The sequence below is a fragment of the Salmo trutta genome, chromosome 21 (genome assembly GCF_901001165.1).
Source record: "Salmo trutta chromosome 21, fSalTru1.1, whole genome shotgun sequence".
Taxonomy (NCBI): Eukaryota; Metazoa; Chordata; class Actinopteri; order Salmoniformes; family Salmonidae; genus Salmo; species Salmo trutta.
The window spans coordinates 6,067,961-6,090,044 of record NC_042977.1 but is presented as its reverse complement, the minus strand read 5'-3'; the positions used below and the strand labels follow the sequence as shown (position 1 = coordinate 6,090,044).

Below are 22,084 nucleotides of genomic sequence, written 5' to 3'. Positions count from 1 at the left end.
GGTTTCGAAAGGCTGGACTGCTGCGTGTTGAAGAGGGCTCAGCGGGGGATTTGCCTCCGGATGAAAGTGACGAGAGCGACAATGAAAACGATCCAATATCGGATGAAGCAATTCTGAGGCTATTCAACTCCGACACCGAAGGAGATGGTTTCAGTGCACAGGAGGAGGAAGATGGTGACCAATGACTTTCTTGGTAGGCTACTGTTTACTGCTATTTTTAAATTTTTTGTTACAAGCCGTGTTTCGTTAAAGCCTATTTATTTTTGTTACAAGCCGTGTTTCATTAAAGCCTATTTATTTTTGTTACAAGCCGTGCTTCGTTAAAGCCTATTTATTTTTGTTACAAGCTGTAACGGTTGTCGTCGGATAAAGCGGACCAAGACGCAGCGGGGAAATGTGCACTCATCTTCTTTTTTTATTTAGTTGGCAAAGAAGGTGAAACCAAAAATAAACATGTACACAAAACGAAACAACAGCAAATAACAGTCCTGTAAGGCTTAAAGCTATACACAGAAACAATCTCCCACAAAACACAAACAAAACACATACCTATATATAGGACTCTCAATCAGAGGCAACTAAAAACACCTGCCTCCAATTGAGAGTCCAACACCCAATTACCTAGACATAGAAATACTAAACTAGAGAGAACACAGAAATACAAAAAACATAGAACATAACCCAAAACCCGGAAATAATAAATCAAACACCCTTCTAAACAAACCACCACCCCGAACCACATAAAACAAATACCCTCTGCCACGTCCTGATCAAACTACAATACAAATAACCCCTATTACTGGTCAGGACGTGACACAAGCCGTGTTTCGTTAAAGCCTATTTATTTTTGTTACAAGCCGTGTTTCGTTAAAGCCTATTTATTTTTGTTACAAGCCGTGTTTCGTTAAAGCCTGTGTAAAGTTCGTTTGTTTCAATGTACGGGTAGGCACCTGCGGCTTATAGAGATGTGCGGCTTATTTATATTCAAAATAATATTTTTTTTAAAATTCAGTGGGTGCGGTTTATATTCAGGTGCGCTTAATAGTCCGGAAATTACGTTACTTGTGTATTGATTTTAAAGAGAGGCTTTGATGTTTATGGTTAGGTACATTGGTGCAACGATAGTGCTTTTTTCACAAATGCGCTTGTTAAATCATCACCCGTTTGTCGAAGTAGGCTGTGATTCGATGAGAAATTAACAGGCACCGCATCGATTATATGCAACGCAGGACAAGCTAGATAAACTAGTAATATCATCAACCATGTGTAGTTAACTAGTGATTATGTTAAGATTGACAGTTTTTTATAAGATAAGTTTAATGCTAGCTAGCAACTTACCTTGGCTTCTTGCTGCCCTCGCGTTACAGGTAGTCAGCCTGCCATGCAGGCTCCTCGTGGAATGCAATGTAAGGCAGGTGGTTAGAGCGTTGGACTAGTAACCAGAAGGTTGCAAAAACGAATCCCCGAATCCCCCCTGAACAAGGCAGTTAACCCCCGTTCCTAGGCCGTCATTGAAAATAAGAATGTGTTCTTAATCTGACTTCCCTAGTTAAATAAAGGTATAAAATAAAAAAAATTAAAAAAATATATATATATATATTTTTTTTATTGGCAAATTGGTGGCCAAAAATACCGATTACCGATTGTTATGAAAACTTGAAATCGGCCCTAATTAATCGGCCATTCCGATTAATCGGCCGACCTCTACTTGTAACACAGCTGGTGTTACCAAGGTCTATTAGTGGTCACCTGGTTTGCGTGATAAGTAACCTTGCCTGAGACCTGAAGACTTAAATTACGTTTCCGAGCTAACGCATAAGACTTAGCTCAGTGGGCTAACAGTGTTCAGGCGGAAAGCCGACCCGGGCACGAACCCAGTAGGTCACATTGGCGCCAACAATGGTACGGGTGCCAGCCCAATAACACTGTCCCAGTCCTGGTAGGTTATGCACTGCTCCTCATCTAATAGAAGTTAGATAACATTCATAAACACCCATAAACAGTTGAGAGCTTCTCTGATAGTGGATAGTGTTTGTCTACAGAAGAGAATAACATTTACAGTTATTATGAGTCTGTATTCTTTTTAGAAGCAGTGAGGGTCAGGGTTGAGGGTAAGGGTCAGGGTTGCCAGATTGCTACCTGGTATTTAGATAACATATTTAGAGAATATCTTGAAGGATTCCCTTCAATGACATCAGAACATCTAAATGCAGGGCTTGAAGGTCAGGATTGCCAGATTGTGTTCTGGCTGTGGTCAGATAGTGGGGTTGCCATTAGAACCTGACCGATATATCAGTTCACCTATATTATCAATTCAACCGATAACTAATATTCTATAAATAGAATTAAAAAAAGGTTAATCTTATGCTTATCTGAACACTTGTGGCCATTCTCATGATGTCATTTTCACAATATATGAAATCAACATTTGAAGCATAGTTATTAGACAATTGCTCTTTTGGATGGCAATTTTGGAGAATTCAGTGTGGGAAAATTACACTTTTTCATTTCTCCACTGTAAAACCGTATAACGGCAGATATGTCAGTATCGGTAAGTTGTCCCCCCAAAATTGGAAACGGTATCAGACCCAAAGAAACATATCGGACAGGCTCTAGTTGCCATATTGTGTAGGCAGAGTCCACTTGGAAATCCCCCTAATCACTAGCCCAAACCATTTCAGTGAGTGAATTGACATGCTCAGCATTTTCCCCATCATTCTTGTGATTATATGTAGAATATGACCAAGTATTGACAGTATGTTGGTCTCGTTTAACATTTGAAAATAAGGATATGCATTTCTAAATGTATACATTTACATATAGAGGCATATGAAAATAAAGATGTTGTTTAAATTTCTCTCACTTTCGTGTAATCAAAATGGGACCCATATCTCCCTCTGATTTCCATGGATGCATCTCAATAGTCTACAGGGTGCTTCCTCTCCTCATCCCCCAGCCGTTACATGCACTGAACTGAGAGGACACTACTCTCCCTATGAGTGATAAGGAATATATCCCCAGTCTCGCCACTGCAGGACGAGACTGTCAGTGTGGTTTACATCAAGGTCACTGCTGCAATGTCACCGCCTTCGGAAAACACAGCCACAAACTGAGGAGGAGGAATGGGATGGAGGATGTTCATTAGAGGTATCCTATGACAATTCATGAACTCTTAGGGAAAAAAAAGAAACAAAAAGATTTCTTCGACTGTCCTCATAGGAGAACCCTTTGAATAACTCCTTTTGGTTCCAGGTAGAGCCATTTTAGGTTCCATGTAGAAGAACCCTTTCCACAGAGGGTTCTAAATGGATCCCAAAAGAGTTCTACTTGGAACCAAAAAAGGGTTCTACCTGGAACCAAAAAGGGTTATCCTATGGGGACAGCAGCAGAACCCTTTTGGAACCCTTTTTTCTAAGAGTGTGGTTGGGAATGATATGATACTCATATATTACGCATATGTATAATATGTGATAATCATATTATTATATTTGAGTGGGGGTGGGAATTGTGGATCTACAGTACAGATAGTGCTGAATCATGTGAGGTCACAGGGGAGTTCATTAGAGAATCATGTTGAGATTTTGTCATCACTCACTACAAAGTGTTGTTTGAGGTTTGGTGGTCCATTTTATGGTGAAACTTGTGAAGCTGAAAGCCCTCAAAGGACACAGAAGCAGGCAGACACACACAGAGAGACAGATATACATAGGGCACATGTAAAAGAGCAATTAGGGGACCTCATAAATCTCAATATTACTTCCAGATATAGAAGCAGTAGCTGTGTGTGTGTGTGTGTGTGTGTGTGTGTGTGTGTGTGTGTGTGTGTGTGTGTGTGTGTGTGTGTGTGTGTGTGTGTGTGTCTCAGTCTCTGATTACATTATTGGTTCGTTCAGTTCAACCTTCATTTCATTAAAGTGGAAGACTCAATCATGACCCATCTCTCCCTGAAATCAAATCGATACTTCTCCTAGGACAAAAACAGTTAGAATAACACCAAAGAAGAAACACTAGTAGTTCCAGCAGAAAATGCGTTATTAGCTTTCCATATCAATACACAAAGCTTCTAATTTATAATCTCCTCTGCCGATTGCACAGCAAGGATTATTCACGCCTTTTCAAAATCCACTGAAAACAGCTGTGATTTTAGACAGGATCGTGAGGTCACAAAAAATGCACTAAGCCTAAAACTACACAAATTACCATACTACACATGTCAGCGTTTACTGAAGTGAAATCTCTGACTACCATTTTTGACTGTATAAACCCTAGAGAGCAGACGTCTACACAAAGGGACCATGGTTTTCTTTGGTGACGACCCTCTTCCCTAGCACCACACCCCTCATCGATTCAAAGGGCTTAATCATATCAAAGCGCTTAGTGGAAAAACAGCACCAATGACTCGCCAGCCAACAATGAGAAAGGCAAAAGGCATATGGGAGATTACGGTGCCGTACCTACTCTTGCCTTTGTTGTCGTTGTTTTAGTGGTCGGTGGTATGTTAAGGTACATCTGTGGTGGACCTGCAGGTGGTGGGACGATTATTAAAAGGCTACAAGGTCAGCATTCGGAAACCCACTAGGGATTACAGGGCTAATAAATGTTTGTGTGAAAAGATTAGTGTGATTGTTAACGTGTGACTCGTGAGCGTATGGATCGAAGACCTTAACTAATATTGTTTGGTCAGACTTGATAAAAGTTTTGGCACTTTTGGTCCAAAACGGACCATACGGTTTTGGGAAAGTTACAGGTACTCTAAAGATATGTGGTAGGCCAGGAGCTACTCTACTGTAGTTCTTAGGGCATGAAACGCAAGAGGACTGACCTTCTTCTTTCAGGTCATAGCTATGAGTGCACTGTCTTTTCCTTACAGTTAATTTACTTCTTTACTTCACTCTCTTCAAAGTACATAATGTAGTGATCCTCGCTATATGAGCCACGTTGCAATTCCTACCAAGTGGGTTAACCCTATTTGCGCTATGCGTAGGATGTTTGCCTTTCAAGCCAGCAACCTGGGTTCGCATCCCTGTCCTGCCATTTGCTACATTGGTGTCAGAAGTGTGATGGTGCCCGTGAAGCCATCGGAGAGGAGTGCACACGTGAGGGACTTGGTATAGAGAAGTGTGGGGGGTGATGTAGCGACCTTAACTCAACACCTAGCGACCTCAAGAGGTTTCAGACCTCTTGGTGTAAAGGTGTTGGCTTGACAGTCGCTGGTCCCGGGTTTGAGTCCTGGTTGGGACTACCCCCTAAATTAGCTACATTGGTGTCAGAAGTGGGATGGCAACCCTGAGGCCATTGTGTTCGAATGGGGCAGTGTAGCAACCCTCATATGAGCCTCGTTACAATTCCCACCAAGCGGGTTAACGCTATTGGTGCGACGCATGCGGGCCAATCTGCCCTGCCCCGCCAGTCAAAAGTTTGGAGACAGTTACACATTCAAGTGTTTTTCTTTATTTTTACTATTTTCTACATTTTACAATAACAGTGAAGACATCAAAACTATGAAATTACTATATGATTCCATATGTGTTATCAAAAAATTGTGAAACATATTTTATATTTGAGATTCTTCAAAGTAGCCACCCTTTGCCTTGATGACAGCTTTGCACACGCTTGGCATTCTCTCAACCAGCTTCATGAGGTAGTCACCTGGAAATCATTTCAATTAACAGGTGTGCCTTGTTAAAAGTTAATTTGTGGATGTTCTTTCGTTAATGCGTTTGAGCCAATCAGTTGTGTTGTGACAAGGTAGGGGTGGTATACAGAATATAGCCCTATTTGATTAAAGACCAAGTCCATATTATGGCAAGAACAGCTCAAATAAGCAAAGAGAAATTACAATCCATCATTACTTTAAGGCATGAAGGTCAGTCAATGAGGAAAATTTCAAGAACTTTGAAAGTTTGTTCAACTGCAGTTGCAAAAATCATCGAGCGCTATGATGAAACTGGCTCTCATGAGGACCGCCACAGGAAAGGAAGACCCAGAGTTACCTCTACGGCAGAGGATAAGTTCATTAGAGTTACCAGCCTCAGAAATTGCAGCCCAAATAAATGCTTCACAGAGTCCAAGTAACATCTCAACATCAACTGTTCAGAGGAGACTGCCTGAATCAGGCCTTCGTGGTCGAATTGCTGCAAAGAAACCTCTACTAAAGGACACCAATAAGTAGAAGAGACTTGCTTGGGCCAAGAAACATGAGCAATGGACATTAGACTGGTGGAAATCTGTCCCTTGGTCTGATGAGTCCACATTTTAGATTTTTGGTTCCAACCGCCGTGTCTTTGGGAGACGCAGAGTAGTTGAACGGATGATCTCTGCATGTGTTGTTCCCACCATGAAGCATGGAGGAGGTGTGATGGTGTGGGGGTGCTTTGCTGGTGACACTGTCAGTGATTTATTTAGAATTCAAGACACACTTAGCCAGCAAGGCTACCACAGCATTCTGCAGCGATACGCCATCACATCTGGTTTGCGCTTAGTGGGACTATCATTTGTTTTTCAACAGGACAATGACCCAAAACACACCTCCAGGCTGTGTAAGGGCTATTTGACCAAGAAGGAGGGTGATGGAGTGCTGCATCAGATGACCTGGCCTCCACAATCACACGACCTCAACCCAATTGAGATGGTTTGGGATGAGTTGGACGGCAGAGTGAAGGAAAAGCAGCAAACAAGTGCTCAGCATATGTGGGAACTCCTTCAAGACTGTTGGAAAAGCATTCCAGGTGAAGCTGGTTGAGAGAATGCCAATTGTGCAAAGCTGTCATTAAGGCAAAGGGTGGCTACTTTGTAGAATCTCAAATCTAAAATATATTTTGATTTGTTTAACACTTTTTAGGTTACTACATGATTCCATATGTGTTATTTCATAGTTTTGGTGTCTTCACTATTATTTTACAGTGTAGAAAATAGTGAAAATTAAGAAAAACCCTTGAATGAGTAGATGTATCCAAACTTCTGACTGGTACTGTATATCAGCTTGAAGAAAGCAGGTAACGTTGCACTTAAGGGCATTTCCATCTAAAAGGATCCATGAGCACCATCGTAGAGTTCATAGTAGCATGTCAAATTGGGTGTCAAGTGAAAGCTAAGAGTCTGGCTATATTTTTGAGAAATTAAGGCATATATGCATTTTTCAGGCTTTGAAATAGTTTTAAAAGGTATTATAAATACATCAAAAAAATAATAATGTTGGAGTTAAGACCCCTGCCAACTAATATCAAAAACAATTAGATTTTGTTTTGGATAAATCATTCGCCTTTTGTACGTTTAAGAAACATTGGCTTGTGCCTTGTAATTCCGTTACCAAAACCCCACATATCTGTAAGATATCTTCTAATTTCTCGCCCTCATGAGGAGGGAGGATAATGAAAGTTCACAGAAGTAACAAGTAAAGGTATACCTACCAATTAGTTAGTGCTTTGACTGATATCAAGTTTCTTTATGAATTATTACGTGATTATAACTCGTAATCCTGTTACCAAATTGGTAACAGAATTATAGAAGAATCTAACGGGATTACTGCAATTGAAATGGCTACAATGGGAAATCATAGTAGTCACAAACCACAGTTGGGCCACCTGTTAGTGTCCTCCCTTACACTGGCATACTGTTATGTTCAGCTCATAACTTTCTTTTCTCGTTCTGTCATCTGGTGGTCAAAGCAAGGCTGTTAAAACAGTCTGGACAACCCCTCCCTCTCACTCTCCCTTTCTCTCTCTCTCTGCTGCTCCCTCTCTCTCTTTCCTCTCCAGTTAATGCCACCTCTCCCGGCTCTTACTGACACCTACCCTGACACATACCACCTACCCTCTTTCCATTTACCGTAACAAGCATCCTCAAACACTGAGCACCGATCATCCATGGACGTTGAAAAGTAGTTGAAATGTGGTCAATCCGCCCTGGCCGGACCAAATCTGAACCAATCATAGTTGTTTATGTTTCACAAGTTTGGAGAGCACAGTACAGTAGAGAACAGTAGAGAACAGTACAGTACAGTAAAGAAATGTACAGTACTGTACAGTTCAGTACAGTACAGCACACTAGAGTAGAGTACTGTATAATTTACTTTATTGTACTGGGCCCGGTTGCACAAAGCATCTTAAGTACATTTTCCCCTTATCTTTTCCATTCAAGTTTCCTTCACTTTAGTCAGCTGCACAATTTTTTTTTTTGCCGAAGTTCCCACTTAAATTAAGTGAAAAAGTTAAGGGTGCCCATGAGGTCCCTTAAGTGCTTCATTCAGTATAGATATCAATGTAAACAGCATTTGTGGAGGTGAATGTTGTTTTCCTCTGCCCTGGTTTCAAAAGGAAAACCTTCACCAGCTAGCTGGCTACTTAGCTAAACATTGGAAGGTGCACAATCCATGGCTATAAAGCTAGCTGGCTAGCTACCTACTCTGTAAGTTAGCATGCTAGTGCTAGAAAGTAATAAAAAGAAGTTCAGAAAAAATTTACTAAAAGAAATGTGATTTGTGATCTTCTGAATCAATTTATTTCTCCAGTTTTGAGTGTAGAAGTTCTATTTTGTGATCTCCCAAAATAAATGTGATTCAGTCAGTGAATCAGGTCATCTCCATGTTAACCAGAGACTCTTTCTGCAGTACATGCCTTCAAACTACCTTAAAACCCTTAAATTCTGCTCTTACCTAAGGAAATGTTAGATGGGCTCTATATGCCACACCCTTAAACAATTTCCTTAGGTAAGGGAAAATTAGTCCTCATGAAGATGTTTTATGCAACTGTACTGAACATATCTACTTTCCTGTGCTGTACTGTACTGTATTGAACTCTACTGTGCTGTAATGTGATGTCAAAACTTATGAAACAAGGGACGTCTGATTGTTTCAGATTTGGTCTGGTCTGGACCAACAAATGTGGTCTTGTTTGGGGGCGGAGCTCATTACAATAATAGAATAGAATAATACCCAAATATGCAAAAGAGGGATATTGCATATTTCTACCTTTGTATACCTATTCAGGATACGAGGATCACCATGAAGAAAATTATATTAATATCCATAATTATGCATTTCTCTATAGTTCAGCTCAGGGACCCATGATGTAATTCCATTACCAGATGTAAATCCACTTCACCTACTGTAGTTCAATAACCCAAATATTTTTTTTCAAATTCAAGGTGTTATGTCATAGCTGACACCCCATTCTTTCTGCTGACATCATTGAATCGTAATTCGGAACAGATATTTAAACGTGGTCGCATCTGCAGTTTTTACAGTAAATCTGTTTTTGTGAAATGTTCTTTGTATATTGTTCATAATATTCCTTATGCATAGAGTTGCACAGTTTGATAAAGTTTGAAATCAATGGTTTTTGTTTGGCATACAAATCTGAGTCAAAGAGTAATTCCATTATTGTGGAATTGTCCTTAAACTTAGAAAAAGTAAGTAGTCTGGTTGGTGAATACAACCAATAAATAATGGAGTAAAAAAATGTAAGGGTGATTCGAACACACAAATTGACAAAACTGTTGTGTGCGAATCCCCTTCTTATTTTTGAACATCAGCTAGTACATCAGCTTATATATTCAACTACCATATATATTTCAGTATGTAGGACACCTGATTAGGCTATATCAGAGAAGTGGAAATGGAAAACGTCTCCCCAGCTCCTCTCATTTACCGGTATGACTCAAGGTAACAGAGGACAGTGACTCAGCAGCAAACCACATCTGATATTCACGCACTCTGGGGCAGACTATCGGATTGTGAGCCCTGATGTAAAATTGGCTAAATATGGGTGCAACAAAGACACGCAACATTTCCTTCAATGGATTGAAAAGCGTAACTGCTTTGATGGTTGCCGATAAGAACCACTCTCCAAGTATCTTGGGGCTTTAATTTCGTTCATTCAAAGTGTTTCCCTGGTCTACACCATTTCCCATCCCTGTCCTGTCGAAACAGAGTTTTCAATAGCGTCTGCAACCACTAGTGCATGTGGAATAAAGGTCATGACCTCATAAGGTCTGCAGTACACGTCATTCCCACCATCTTGGGTAATTGACGATGCCTAGTTTTGTCAAAGCTGATCAGAGCTAGCTGACCGGCCTGGCCTGCCCTCTAGATTTACTTGGACAGCGTACCAAATGGCATCCTATTCCCTACATAGTGCACTACTTTTGACGGGGGTTCACAGGGCTCTGGTCAAAAGTAGTGCATTATATGGGGAATAGGATGCCATTTGGGACACACAATCGGTGTGAACATGCCATGCCTTAGCCAAAAACAAAAGCAGGTGCGAACACACACGTACAGTGCTGTAGTTGCTATGCCCCTCCGTTGACTTTCAGCTTGGCTGAGCACTCTGTGATGGAAAGAATGCAGAAACATCATGAGCCACTTATTCCACTTGAACAGCCAGTGACTGCACCAGCTGCATACGTCCAGTATTGAACAGTGGCTGGAGAAGTAAATTATTGCCTGCTGGCGAAGTGGCTAACTAGCAGTACCAAGGTTGTATTATTATGGTTATGCAATGCAGTGTTCTTTTTGAGTATTAGCGACCCAAGAGAGCAGCAAGACACTAGACATGCCAAGGTAAACAAATTGTCATGATAAGGCAGAGACACATAAAGACCCATGGGCTATTCCTCTACCACCAATTTTGCAACAACGTTTCTATCCAAGATGGATCTTCATCAGGGCCCATATTAAGTAAATCTTGCCGTTATAGAATATGCTTAAAATGTAATTTTTGGTTTGTGTGACTTAGGCCTGTATTCTTAAAGTGTCTCAAAGTAGAAGTTGGCTTTTTAGATCATAATTAAATGAACGGGGGACCTGATCCTAGATCAGCACTCCTACTCTAAGAGGCTTTGAGAATACGGGCCTAGGTCACACACACACACAAAAATCAAAGTTTAAGCATATTCTATAACGGCAAGATTTACTATGTAAAATAAGAGTTTGGTCTCCAAAGATTAGAGGCTAGTACAGACACTCCATAGACTAGAGAAAATGACAAGAAACGAATAATTATGATCCGTTAACTGGTCATTATCATTCATAAAGATGTCCCTTTGCTTCACAAAGCGGTAACGTTGATCTCTCCAAAATAGTGGATGTCATGAGTTAGATACCATCTCTAACTCAAGACCTTATCATTCCTCTCTTCTCAAAGAATGAGAAAAAAAGGGAGAGGGGGACATTTATTGAAAAGAAAGAGACAGGAAGTGCCTACATTGAGCGATTTAGGACATATTGAAAGCTGCAAAAGAACGTGATTTTTCATCGCCCCCTTCAGTACATGTTGTGTGTTCACAGCTGTATTGTAGTGACCTGCTGAGTGAGTAGTGATGCAGACTCAAGTTACTCAGCTAGTGCTCATAGGCACAAAATGGAGAGAAATATGTTTTACCATCCAACAGGAAACAGTCATAAAAAAAGTCAGTAACACTTGCCATTTTTTCTTCTGCTTTCACTTCACTCAAGAGATAGGAATCCACAACCCCCTTCCACACACACACACACACACACACACACACACACACACACACACACACACACACACACACACACACACACACACACACACACACACACACACACACACACACAGAGACCCCCCACACACACACACACAGACACACACACACACAAACACACACAGTGGCAAGACAAAACTCTAACAAAACCTCCTCTGTGTCGCGCTACAGTGTGTGACATGATAACATTACAACCGCTTCTTAGAGGCTTCCATTTACAAAGGAGAGAGGATATTTCTTCTTCACAACGGGCACCGAAACCCAAACAGAGAAAGACAGTAGAGTTTAAGGGAGAGGAGCTAAAAGAGGCAACACATACTTTGAAATAATTGAAGTGGATGCTCTTATACAATGGGTGCTCCTATCCCAGTAAGTGTAGGTAGGCCTACAGCAAGGAGTCTCAACCGCAGCATAACAATAAGTATAACTGCCGCGAATCCCCACTAGACAGTGCTAGTGTATAATGTACAACACTTCAAAAGACAAGGAGTATAAAGTGAGTTAAGTCTGAACGGTGTGTCTATGAGCTCGCAGCAGACGACGTGACCAAGGTGTGTGAGAGAGAGTGACAGAGCTTACCTCAGCGTGCTCACTGCAGAGAGCTTCTCGCAACAGCAAACATCATAGTGACAGAGTCAAATCCCACTGAATTCAGAAAGGCAGTGAGAGGGAGAGAACACCGAGAAGAGGGAGTGTGTGCATCTGTTTGTGAGAGAGAGATGGAGAGGGAGAGAACGTGTGTGTAAGGGATGAAGAGAGAGGCAGCGCAAAAGAGAGTGAGGGAGATTGTGGTTAGTGCTGTATTCCTGTCTTGTCTCTGCACTCCCCCTAACACACGACACGCACACACTCACCCTGACAAACGCACACTCTACACTCGCAACCATTGAGCACCAACTAATGTTTTAAACCCTCCCCCAAATTCCATCCCCCCTCGGTTAGTCTTTCTCCTCTAGCCCTCTGACAAGCATGTGACCGTAGGAGATGACTCGACAATAAGGGACACACACACACACACACACACACACACACACACACACAGACTCACTCAATGTTAAACACAGTGTGAAACATGACACATTGACACATGCCGAAAGACATTTGCATACACACACTGTCTACTGCAGCTATTTAAAATCTGACAATGACCTACGTTTCGAAAATGCGGACAAGGTTATACAGTACCAGTCAAAAGTTTGGACACACCTACTCATTCAAGGGTTTTTCTTTATGTTTACTATTTTCTACATTGTAGAATAATAGTGAAGACTTCAAAACTATGAAATAACACATATGGAATCATGTGGTAACCTAAAAAGTGTTAAACAAATCAAAATGTATTTTAGATTTGAGATTCTTCAAAGTAGCCACCCTTTGCTATGATGACAGCTTTGCACACTCTTGGCATTCTCTCAACCAGATTCACCTGGAATGCTTTTCCAACAGTCTTGAAGGAGTTCCCACATATGCTGAGCACTTGTTGGCTGCTTTTCCTTCACTCTGCGGTCCAACTCATCTCAATTGGGTTGAGGTCGGGTGATTGTGGAGGCCATGTCATCGGATGCAGCACTCCATCACTCTCCTTCTTGGTCAAATAGCCCTTACACAGCCTGGAGGTGTGTTTTGGGTCATTATCCTGTTGAAAAACAAATGATAGTCCCACTAAGCGCAAACCAGATGGGATGGTGTATCGCTGCAGAATGCTGTGGTAGCCATGCTGGTTAAGTGTGCCTTGAATTCTAAATAAATCACTGACAGTGTCACCAGCAAAACAGCCCCACACCATCACACCTCCTCCTCCATGCTTCACGGTGGGAACTATATATGCAGAGATCATCCATTCACCAGCTCTGCATATCACAAAGACAAAGCGGTTGGAACCAAAAATCTCCTCTTTGGACTCATCAGACCAAAGGACAGATTTCCCCTGGTCTAATGTCCATTGCTCATGTTTCTTGGGCCAAGCAAGTCCCTTCTTATTATTGGTGTTCTATAGTGTGGTTTCTTTGCAGCAATTCGACCATGAACGCCTGATTCACTCAGTCTCCTCTGAACAGTTGATGTTGAGATGTGTCTATTACTAGAACTTTGTGAAGCATTTATTTGGGCTGCCTTTTCTGAGGTTGGTAACTCTAATGAACTTTTCCTCTGCAGCAGGGGTAACTGTGGGTCTTTCTTACATGTGGCGGTCTTCATGAGAGCCTGTTTCATCATAGCGCTTGATGGTTTTTGCGACTGCACTTGAAGAAACTTTCAAAGTTTTTGAAATGTTCTGCATTGACTGACCTTTATGTCTTAAAGTAATGATGGACTGTCGTTTCCCTTTGCTTTTTTTTTAGCTATTCTTGCCATAATATGGACTTGGTCTTTAACCAAATAGGGCTATCTTCTGTATACCATCCCTACCTTGTCACAACACAATTGATTGGCTATAAAGGCATTAAGAATGAAATTATTTCATTTACATTTACATTTAAGTCATTTAGCAGACGCTCTTATCCAGAGCGACTTACAAATTGGATTCCCACAAATTAACTTCAAACAAGGCACACCTGTTAAATTAAATGCATTCCAGGTGAATACCCCATGAAGCTGGTTGAGAGAATGCCAAGTGTGCAAAGCTGTCATCAAGACAAAGGGTGGCTACTTTGAAGAATCTCAAATATAAAATATATTTTGATTTGTTTAACACTTTTTTTGATTACTACATAATTTCATTTGTGTTATTTCATAGTATTGATGTCTTCACTATTATTCTACCCTGTAGAAAATTACTTCAACTAACCTAGAGAGAGAGGTGTGTCCAAACTTTTGACTGGTACTGTATATGGATTGTAGCTACTGATTCTATCCCACTAGAAACCAGATTGAGATGCATAAAGGCTATGTGTACAGTGAAAATAAGATATTTGAAATAGTAAAAACTATTGATTAGACGTTAAACAACATTCAAACATTCATGTATTCAGATTGTATACTAGGTATACTGCTGAGAACAAGCAATAGTTTTTTTTGTTTTTTAGAATTACACACAAGAAACAGTAGGTCACTGAAAAGGATGACATCCAGGAAAATCAAACATCTAGCTAAAAAACATCAAATCAAATCAAAACTTATTTGTCACATGCGCCGAATACAAGTCTAGACCTTACCGGGAAATGCTTACTTACAAGCCCTTAACCAACAGTGCAGTTCAAGAAAGAGTTTAGAAAATATTTACCAAAAAAAATAGAGTAAAAAATAATAATAAAAAGTAACACAATAAAATAACAATAATGAGGCTATATGCACTACCGAGTCTATGTGCGGGGGTACAGGTTAGTCGAAGTAATTTGTACATGTAAGTAGGGGTGAAGTGGCTATTTATAGATAATAAACATCGAATAGAGGGGGGGTCAATGTAAATAGTCCGGTGGCCATTTGATTAATTGTTCAGCAGTCTCATGGTTTGGGGGTAGAAGCTGTTGAGGAGCCTTTTGGTCCTCCAGTACCGCTTGCCGTGCGGTAGTCCAGGATCCAGTTGCAGAGGGAGGTGTATAGTCCCAGGGTCCTTAGCTTAGTGATGAGCTTTGCGGGCACTATGGTGTTGAACGCTGAGCTGTAGTCAATGAAAAGCATTCTCACATACAGTAGGTGTTCTTTTTGTCCAGGTGGGAAAGGGCAGTGTGGAATGCGATTAAGATTGCGTCACCTGTGGCTCTGTTGGGGCGGTAGGCGAATTGGAGTGGGTCTAGGGTATCCGGGAGGACGCTGTTGATGTGAGCCATGACCAGCCTTTTAAAGCACTTGATGGCTACCGACGTGAGCGCTAAGGGGCGGTAATCATTTAGGAAGATTATCTTCGCTTTCTTGGGCACAGGGACTATGGTGGTCTGCTTGAAACATGTACAGTTAAAGTAGGAAGTTTACATACACTTAGTTTGGAGTCATTAAAACTCGATTTTCAACCACTCCACAAATTTCTTGTTAACAAACTATAGTTTTGGCAAGTCGGTTAGGACATCTACTTTGTGCATGACATAAGTAATTTTTCCAACAATTGTTTACAGGCAGATTATTTCACTTATAACTAACTCACTGTATCACAATTCCAGTGGGTCAGAAGTTTACATACACTAAGTTGACTGTGCCTTTAAACAGCTTGGAAAATTCCAAAGAATGATGTCATGGCTTTAGAAGCTTCTGATACGCTAATTGACATCATTTGAGTCAATTGGAGGTGTACCTGTGGATGTATTTCAAGGCCTACCTTCAAACTCAGTGCCTCTTTGCTTGACATCATGGGAAAATGAAAATAAATCAGCCAAGACCTCAGAAAAAAAAGTGTAACCTCCACAAGTCTGGTTCAACCTTGGGAGCAATTTCCAAATGCCTGAAGGTACCACGTTCATCTGTACAAACAATAGTACGCAAGTACAAACACCATGGGACCACGCAGCCGTCATACCGTTCAGGAAGGAGACGCGTTCTGTCTCCTAGAGATGAACGTTCTTTGGTGAGAAAAGTGCAAATCAATCCCAGAACAACAGCAAAGGACCTTGTGAAGATGCTGGAGAAAACCGGTACAAAAGTATCTATATCCACAGTAAAATGAGTCCTATATCGCCATAACCTGAAAGGCCACTCAGCAAGGAAGAAGCCACTGCTCCAAGTTAAATAATTTAAAGTCAATGCTACCAAATACTAATTGAGTGTATGCAAAGTTCTGACCCACTGGGAATGTGATGAAAGAAATAAAAGCTGAAATAAATCATTCTCTCTACTATTATTCTAACATTTCACATTCTTAAAATAAAGTGGTGATCCTAACTGACCTAAAACGGGCAATTTTTACTTGGATTAAATGTCAGGAATTATATAAAAAAAATGAGTTTAAATGTATTTGGCTAAGGTGTATGTAAACTTCTGACTTCAACTGAAGGTATTACAGACTCGGTCAGGGAGAGGTTAAAAATGTTAGTGAAGACACTTGCCAGTTGGTCTGTGCATGCTTTGGGTACATGTCATGGTAATCCATCTGGCCCGCAGCTTTGTGAATGTTGACCTGTTTAAAGGTCTTGCTCACATCGGCTACCGAGAGCATTATAACACAGTTGTCCAGAACAGCTGGTGCTCTATTGCATGCTTCAGTGTTGCTTGCCTCAAAGCTTGCATAAATCGCATTTAGCTCGTTTGGTAGGCTTGCGTCACTGGGAAGCTCGCGTCTGGGTTTCCCTTTGTAGTCTGTAATAGTTTTCAAGCCCTGCCACATCCGACGAGCGTCAGAGCCGGTGTAGAAGGATTTAATCTTAATCCTGTATTGAGGCTTTGCTTGTTTGATGGTTCGCCTGAGGGCATAGCGGGATTTCTTATAAGCGTCCGGATTTGTGTCCCGCTCCTTGAAAGCGGCAGCTCTAGCCTTTAGCTCGATGTGGATGTTGCTTGTAATCCATGGCTTCTGGTTGGGATATGTATGTACGATCACTGTGGGGACGACATCGTCGATGCACTTATTGATGAAGCCAATGACTGAGGTGGTATACTCCTCAATGCCATTGGATGAATCCCGGAACATATTCCAGTCTGTGCTAGCAAAACAGACTGGAATATAATAGTTTTTGCTTGTAAGCAGGAATAGTTTTTGCTTGTAAGCAGGAATCAGGAGGATCAGTTTTATTCTGTGATGGAAACTGTTCTTTTGGTGCTTTTCTATTTACCAATTTTTATGTTCTATGTTTGTGTTTCTATAAACCAATTTCTGTGTTCATGCAAGTGACTGATTGAACAAATCCTCACTATCAGTGTCTGCAATTTGGCAGTATGCCCAGAACCTTTTTTAGAGAAAGGGATATCTCAGTTTCAAGGTCTCAGGTTGGAGAGAAGAAGCCTTGTGAGGTATTGGTCTGTCACATGCTTGAACCAGTATTGGTCGGTCACATTTATGAAGCAAGCGTTATTGATTAATCAATTATGAATAAGCTAAATCATGCAAATATGACTTGTCTGCAGTATATACAATAATCAAATGGAACTGCCTCGTTAGAACTTCTGACAGACGTTCACTATGGTGCATTAAGTTGGTTGGAACCTCTCCAGCGTGCTAATAATAAACAATGATTCATTTAAGATTGACTTTGAGTGTCCCTTGTGGTAATTTCCAAGACATGGTGTAGAATTTCCACGACAATTCATTTTTAATGATGTTAAGTGTGTTGTGACCCAACACTTAAGATAGATCTGACTTGACTTGACTCAGTATGACATTGACATGAGATATCAACTCACATATGACAGGCCTATTTTTTCATTGATTGGAAACACTGCTGTCATCACAGACCATACCATATACAGTGCCTTGCAAACATATTCAGACCTGTGGTGGAAATTCTAACCAAGAGGGAGAGACTTTGTTATTTCTTCAAACAATCAATCTTTATTATCGATTAACAATTGCAATAATGGATTTGGTCAACGACCACTCGAACCTGATCGCTGAGAACCCAACAAGCAGATTTGGGCTATAGCTCTTTATAGCAAAGTACATCCTCCTGAATGTTCATGACAAACAACAGATGTGTAGAATTATACAAAGGTACATTGTGCTATCAAGCAACAGACAACAAGACTTACATTGCGCCAGGTTTCTGTCTCTTGGTCATTTACTGCTTGTTTACACAGAGTTATCTTCTCAGTTTCGCACTCCTTAACACACAGATACTAATGCAACAAGTCCAGTGTTCATCTGCATGTGAGAGAGAAACTGGAGGGAGGGTTCACCTGGCCCTGGCAGGCCAGCATTTCACAGACACTAATCATTCAATGGAATGCTATATGCTATAGGTTCTATCACCAAGGCATCGTAAATCAATTGCCAGCATTAAGCCCCAGAGGCCCAACTCAGTCACACAGACACAGATGAGAGAGCACTCATCAAAGTTATTCGATGCATAAACAGTATTATAACATCATCTTGTAATTTCCTACCATAGACCCCTTGGATTTTTCACATTTTATTGTGTTACAAAGTGGGATTCAAATTGATTTAATTGTCTTTTTTTTGTCAACAATCTACACAAAATACTCTGTAATGTCAAAGTGGAAGTACAATTTTAGCATTTTTTTATGACTAATAAAAATGTAATAACTAAAATAGTTGTTGCATAAATATTCAGCTCCCTGAGAAACACCTTTGGCATCAAATACAGCTGTGAGTTTTCTTGGGTAAGGCTATAAGATATTTGCACCCCTGGATTGTGCAATATTTTCCCATTATTCTTTTAAAAATTCTTCAAGCTCTGTCAAGATGTTAGGGATCATGGTTAGACAGCCATTTTCAAGTCTTGCCATAGATTTTCAAGCAGATTTAAGTCAAAACTGTAACTTGGCCTTTTAGGAACATTCTTGGCAAGCAACTCCAGTATAGATTTGGCCTTGTGTTGTATGTTATTCAAGGGTGAATTCCTCTCCCAGTCCCTAGTGTAAAGCAGACTGAAGCAGGTTTTCCTCTAGAATTTTGCCTGTGCTTAGCTCCATCCCATTTCTTTTCACCCTGAAAAACTCCCCAGTATTTGCTGATGTCAAGCACACCATAATGCTTGAAAATAAGGAGGCAGTTACTCTGATGTGTTGGATTTGCAGTATCACTTTAGTACCTTGTTGCGTACAAGATGCATGTTTTGGAATATTTTTATTCTGTTTATATTTGTAGTCTTCCTTTCACTCTGTCATTTAGGTCATTGTTGTTGAGTCACTACAATGTTGTTGATCCATCCTCAGTTTCCTCCCATCACAGCCATTGAACTCTGTAGCTGTTTTAAAATCCCCAATGGCCTCATGGTAACATCCCTGAGCAGTTTCATTCATGTCCTGCAGCTCAGTTCAGAAGGATGACTGTATCTTTGATGTGTGGGTGGTTTAACACATAATCCACAACATAATTTTTAACTTGACCATACTTAAAGAGATATTAAGTGTCTCATTTGTTATTGTTACCCATCTACCAATCATTGCTCTTCTTTATGAGGCTTTTCGAAAAGCTCCCTGGTCTTTGTAGTTGATCTGTGCTTGAAATACAAAACTTGACTGAGAGACCTTACAGATGTAAGTTTGGTGGACAGAGGAAGGGTTAGTCATTCAAAATCACGTCAACCGCTATTATTTCACACAGTGTTTAGGCTTGCCGAAACAAAGTGGCTGAACACTTAAGCAACGACTATATTTTAGTTATGAATTTTTCTTCCATTTTGACAACAGATCATTTTGTGTACATTGTTGACTAAATCAATTGTAATCCCACTTTGCAACACGATAAAATGTGAAGAAATCCAAGGGGTCTGAATAGTTTTGCAAGGCACTGTATCAATATACTGGAATTGTAGCTTTATTTGACGTCTCAATCAGGCCCCAGCTAAAATGGCTGACAAATTGTGCCATTCTGATGTACACTGAGTGTACAGGAACACCCTCCTAATATTGAGTTGCACCCCCTCCACCCCCCACGTTGACTCCAATGGTTCCAACCATTCTTGATACACACGGGAAACTGTTGGGCGTGAAAAACACAGCAGCGTTGCAGTTCTTGGCACAAACCGGTTTGCATGGCGCCTACTACCATACCCCGTTCAAAGGCATTTCAATCTTTTGTCTTGCCCATTCACCCTCTGAATGGCACGCATTCACAATCCATGTCTCAAGGCATAAACATCTTTCATTAACCTGTCTCCTCCCCTTCATCGACCAGGAATGCAAACTAGTCACCTTTTCGGCGAAATTTGCCGTTTTAAATCCAAAATAGGTAACCTACGTGATTTGTGTAGAGCCGAGGAGAAAAGTTTGGAGCGTTTTGTTTCCTTAACAACAGAATGCAGCACAGCAAGCGACTGAAGAGAGAAGAGACAACCAACTTGCTAGTTACAGCATCAGGGTGCGCTCTGGAAAGACAGCGGAGAGTGGAAAGACAGTTTGCCAGTTAGAGCAGCGCGTCCCTGAACGATAAAGAAGAGGTAGGTGAGAAGGTGATGAAGTGTACTTCATGAGCTGGAACCGAAAAACAACTGGCATTTGGAAAGTTTGAGGTGAGGGAGAAAGTGTGGTGGAACAAGAATTGTTAGCGTTGTTAAGTAACATGCTAGCTGGATCGAATTCTTCGTTAGCTAGCCAGAGAAATGTTGAGCAACATTAGGCAACTTAGCTGAGAAAATAATTTAGTTTATGGTGTGAAAATCAGCTGGGCAATAAAGTCAGACAGCTAACGTTAGCTAGCTAACATTACAACATCAGATGAGCTAACGTTAGTAACCTAACCAATTATCTAGAGTATTAACTGGTATACGACTTCTTGCCGTTCCTCAAGTTATAACGTTAGTTGCTTACTGGACCCTGGCAATCTGTGTGAAATGTTAACCAGCTAACAAACTAACTACTGTCTATGAACTAATGTTTTCCCGCTACAGTATGTGGTTAATTTTCAGAATGAGAGAATTAGGTGAAAATTGGCGCTGCTGGATAAACAAGTGGATTCAGGGATCAAGTGTAGCTGGAGCTGGGCCTGGCTTTAGCTGGATGCCACTATAGAGGTGAATGGAACACAACACACTAAAAAGGGGTATGCCAGGTGTACTCTCTGCCTGAAGGAGATCAGTTATGCCAACAAAGGGTCTCATGCTCTGTTGGCACATTGTAGAGCAGATGTCCACAGGCAGAAAGTGTACAATGTAATAACGTGCAGTATAGCCCAAAGATATTGCTTTTGTTTTCAACTTGACAGTAACACTTGTGTGTTAGTGATTGGGGATTATTATATGTTTTACTCAGTGAAAGTTTTTGCACACATGTAGCCTTGTGCACTTGATCGATGTCTACTATAGTGTTTTGTTTCATTCAACTTTAAGATGTTTTTTTCCCAAGTGCAATATTTAGATGTGTGTGGTCACAAGCATTCTATTATAAAGGCTGTCGTGGCTAACTGCAATATTAGTGTATTGTTTTTTCTCAAGGCTTGAGTGTCATTTGCAGTAAAGTCTAGGCAACAAATAACATTGGATTGCTTTCCTTACATTTTTTTGGTTTGATTTAGGTTCACATTAACCACTTTTTATTTTACACACAGAGACCGATCATATTCTTTGTTTTTTAATTAGTTAAAACCTGCATTTCCCCCTAGCAGGGATTTTTGGGCATTTTTCAGTGCAAAAAAAAGTGTTATCTATGGATGTCATGACTGACTAGTTAAAGACCAGAGACGCTAAATTATCCTATTGTCTATGCTCTCACCCTGTGTAGAATGGCCTTGACTGCAGTCAATGTTATAGTCCACGCACGCACACACACACACACACTCACTTGAGCGTCAGTCCAACACAAACAGTGATAATGAGGGGAAATCTCAAGCCATGAGAGTGGTTTCCATGGTGACAGACAGAGCCAAGCTGGTGCCACTCAGGGCAATGTATTCAGGGCATGGTGCTCCATTAGATAATACTGGTGACCAAGGGGACAGACTTTACATCATGCAATGTCATTTCTCCAGAACAGCAGTTACAAAACATAAAGCACAATTAGTAACATTAGCATTTCCAGACCAATTCCCTATGTGAAC

The 22,084-nt window shown here is 40.8% G+C and overlaps 1 protein-coding gene across 2 annotated transcripts in view; it reads right to left on the bottom strand.

The window, feature by feature from the left end:
* Positions 1-12,374, bottom strand: part of LOC115156571 (anion exchange protein 2) — a 59,948-nt gene extending 47,574 nt beyond the window's left edge. For both annotated transcript variants that reach the window (XM_029704033.1, XM_029704034.1), the window contains exon 1: positions 12,088-12,374. The gene's annotated coding sequence lies outside the window, so the exon portion shown is untranslated. The remainder of the gene's footprint in view (positions 1-12,087) is intronic.
* Between the last annotated feature and the right edge of the window lie 9,710 nt (positions 12,375-22,084).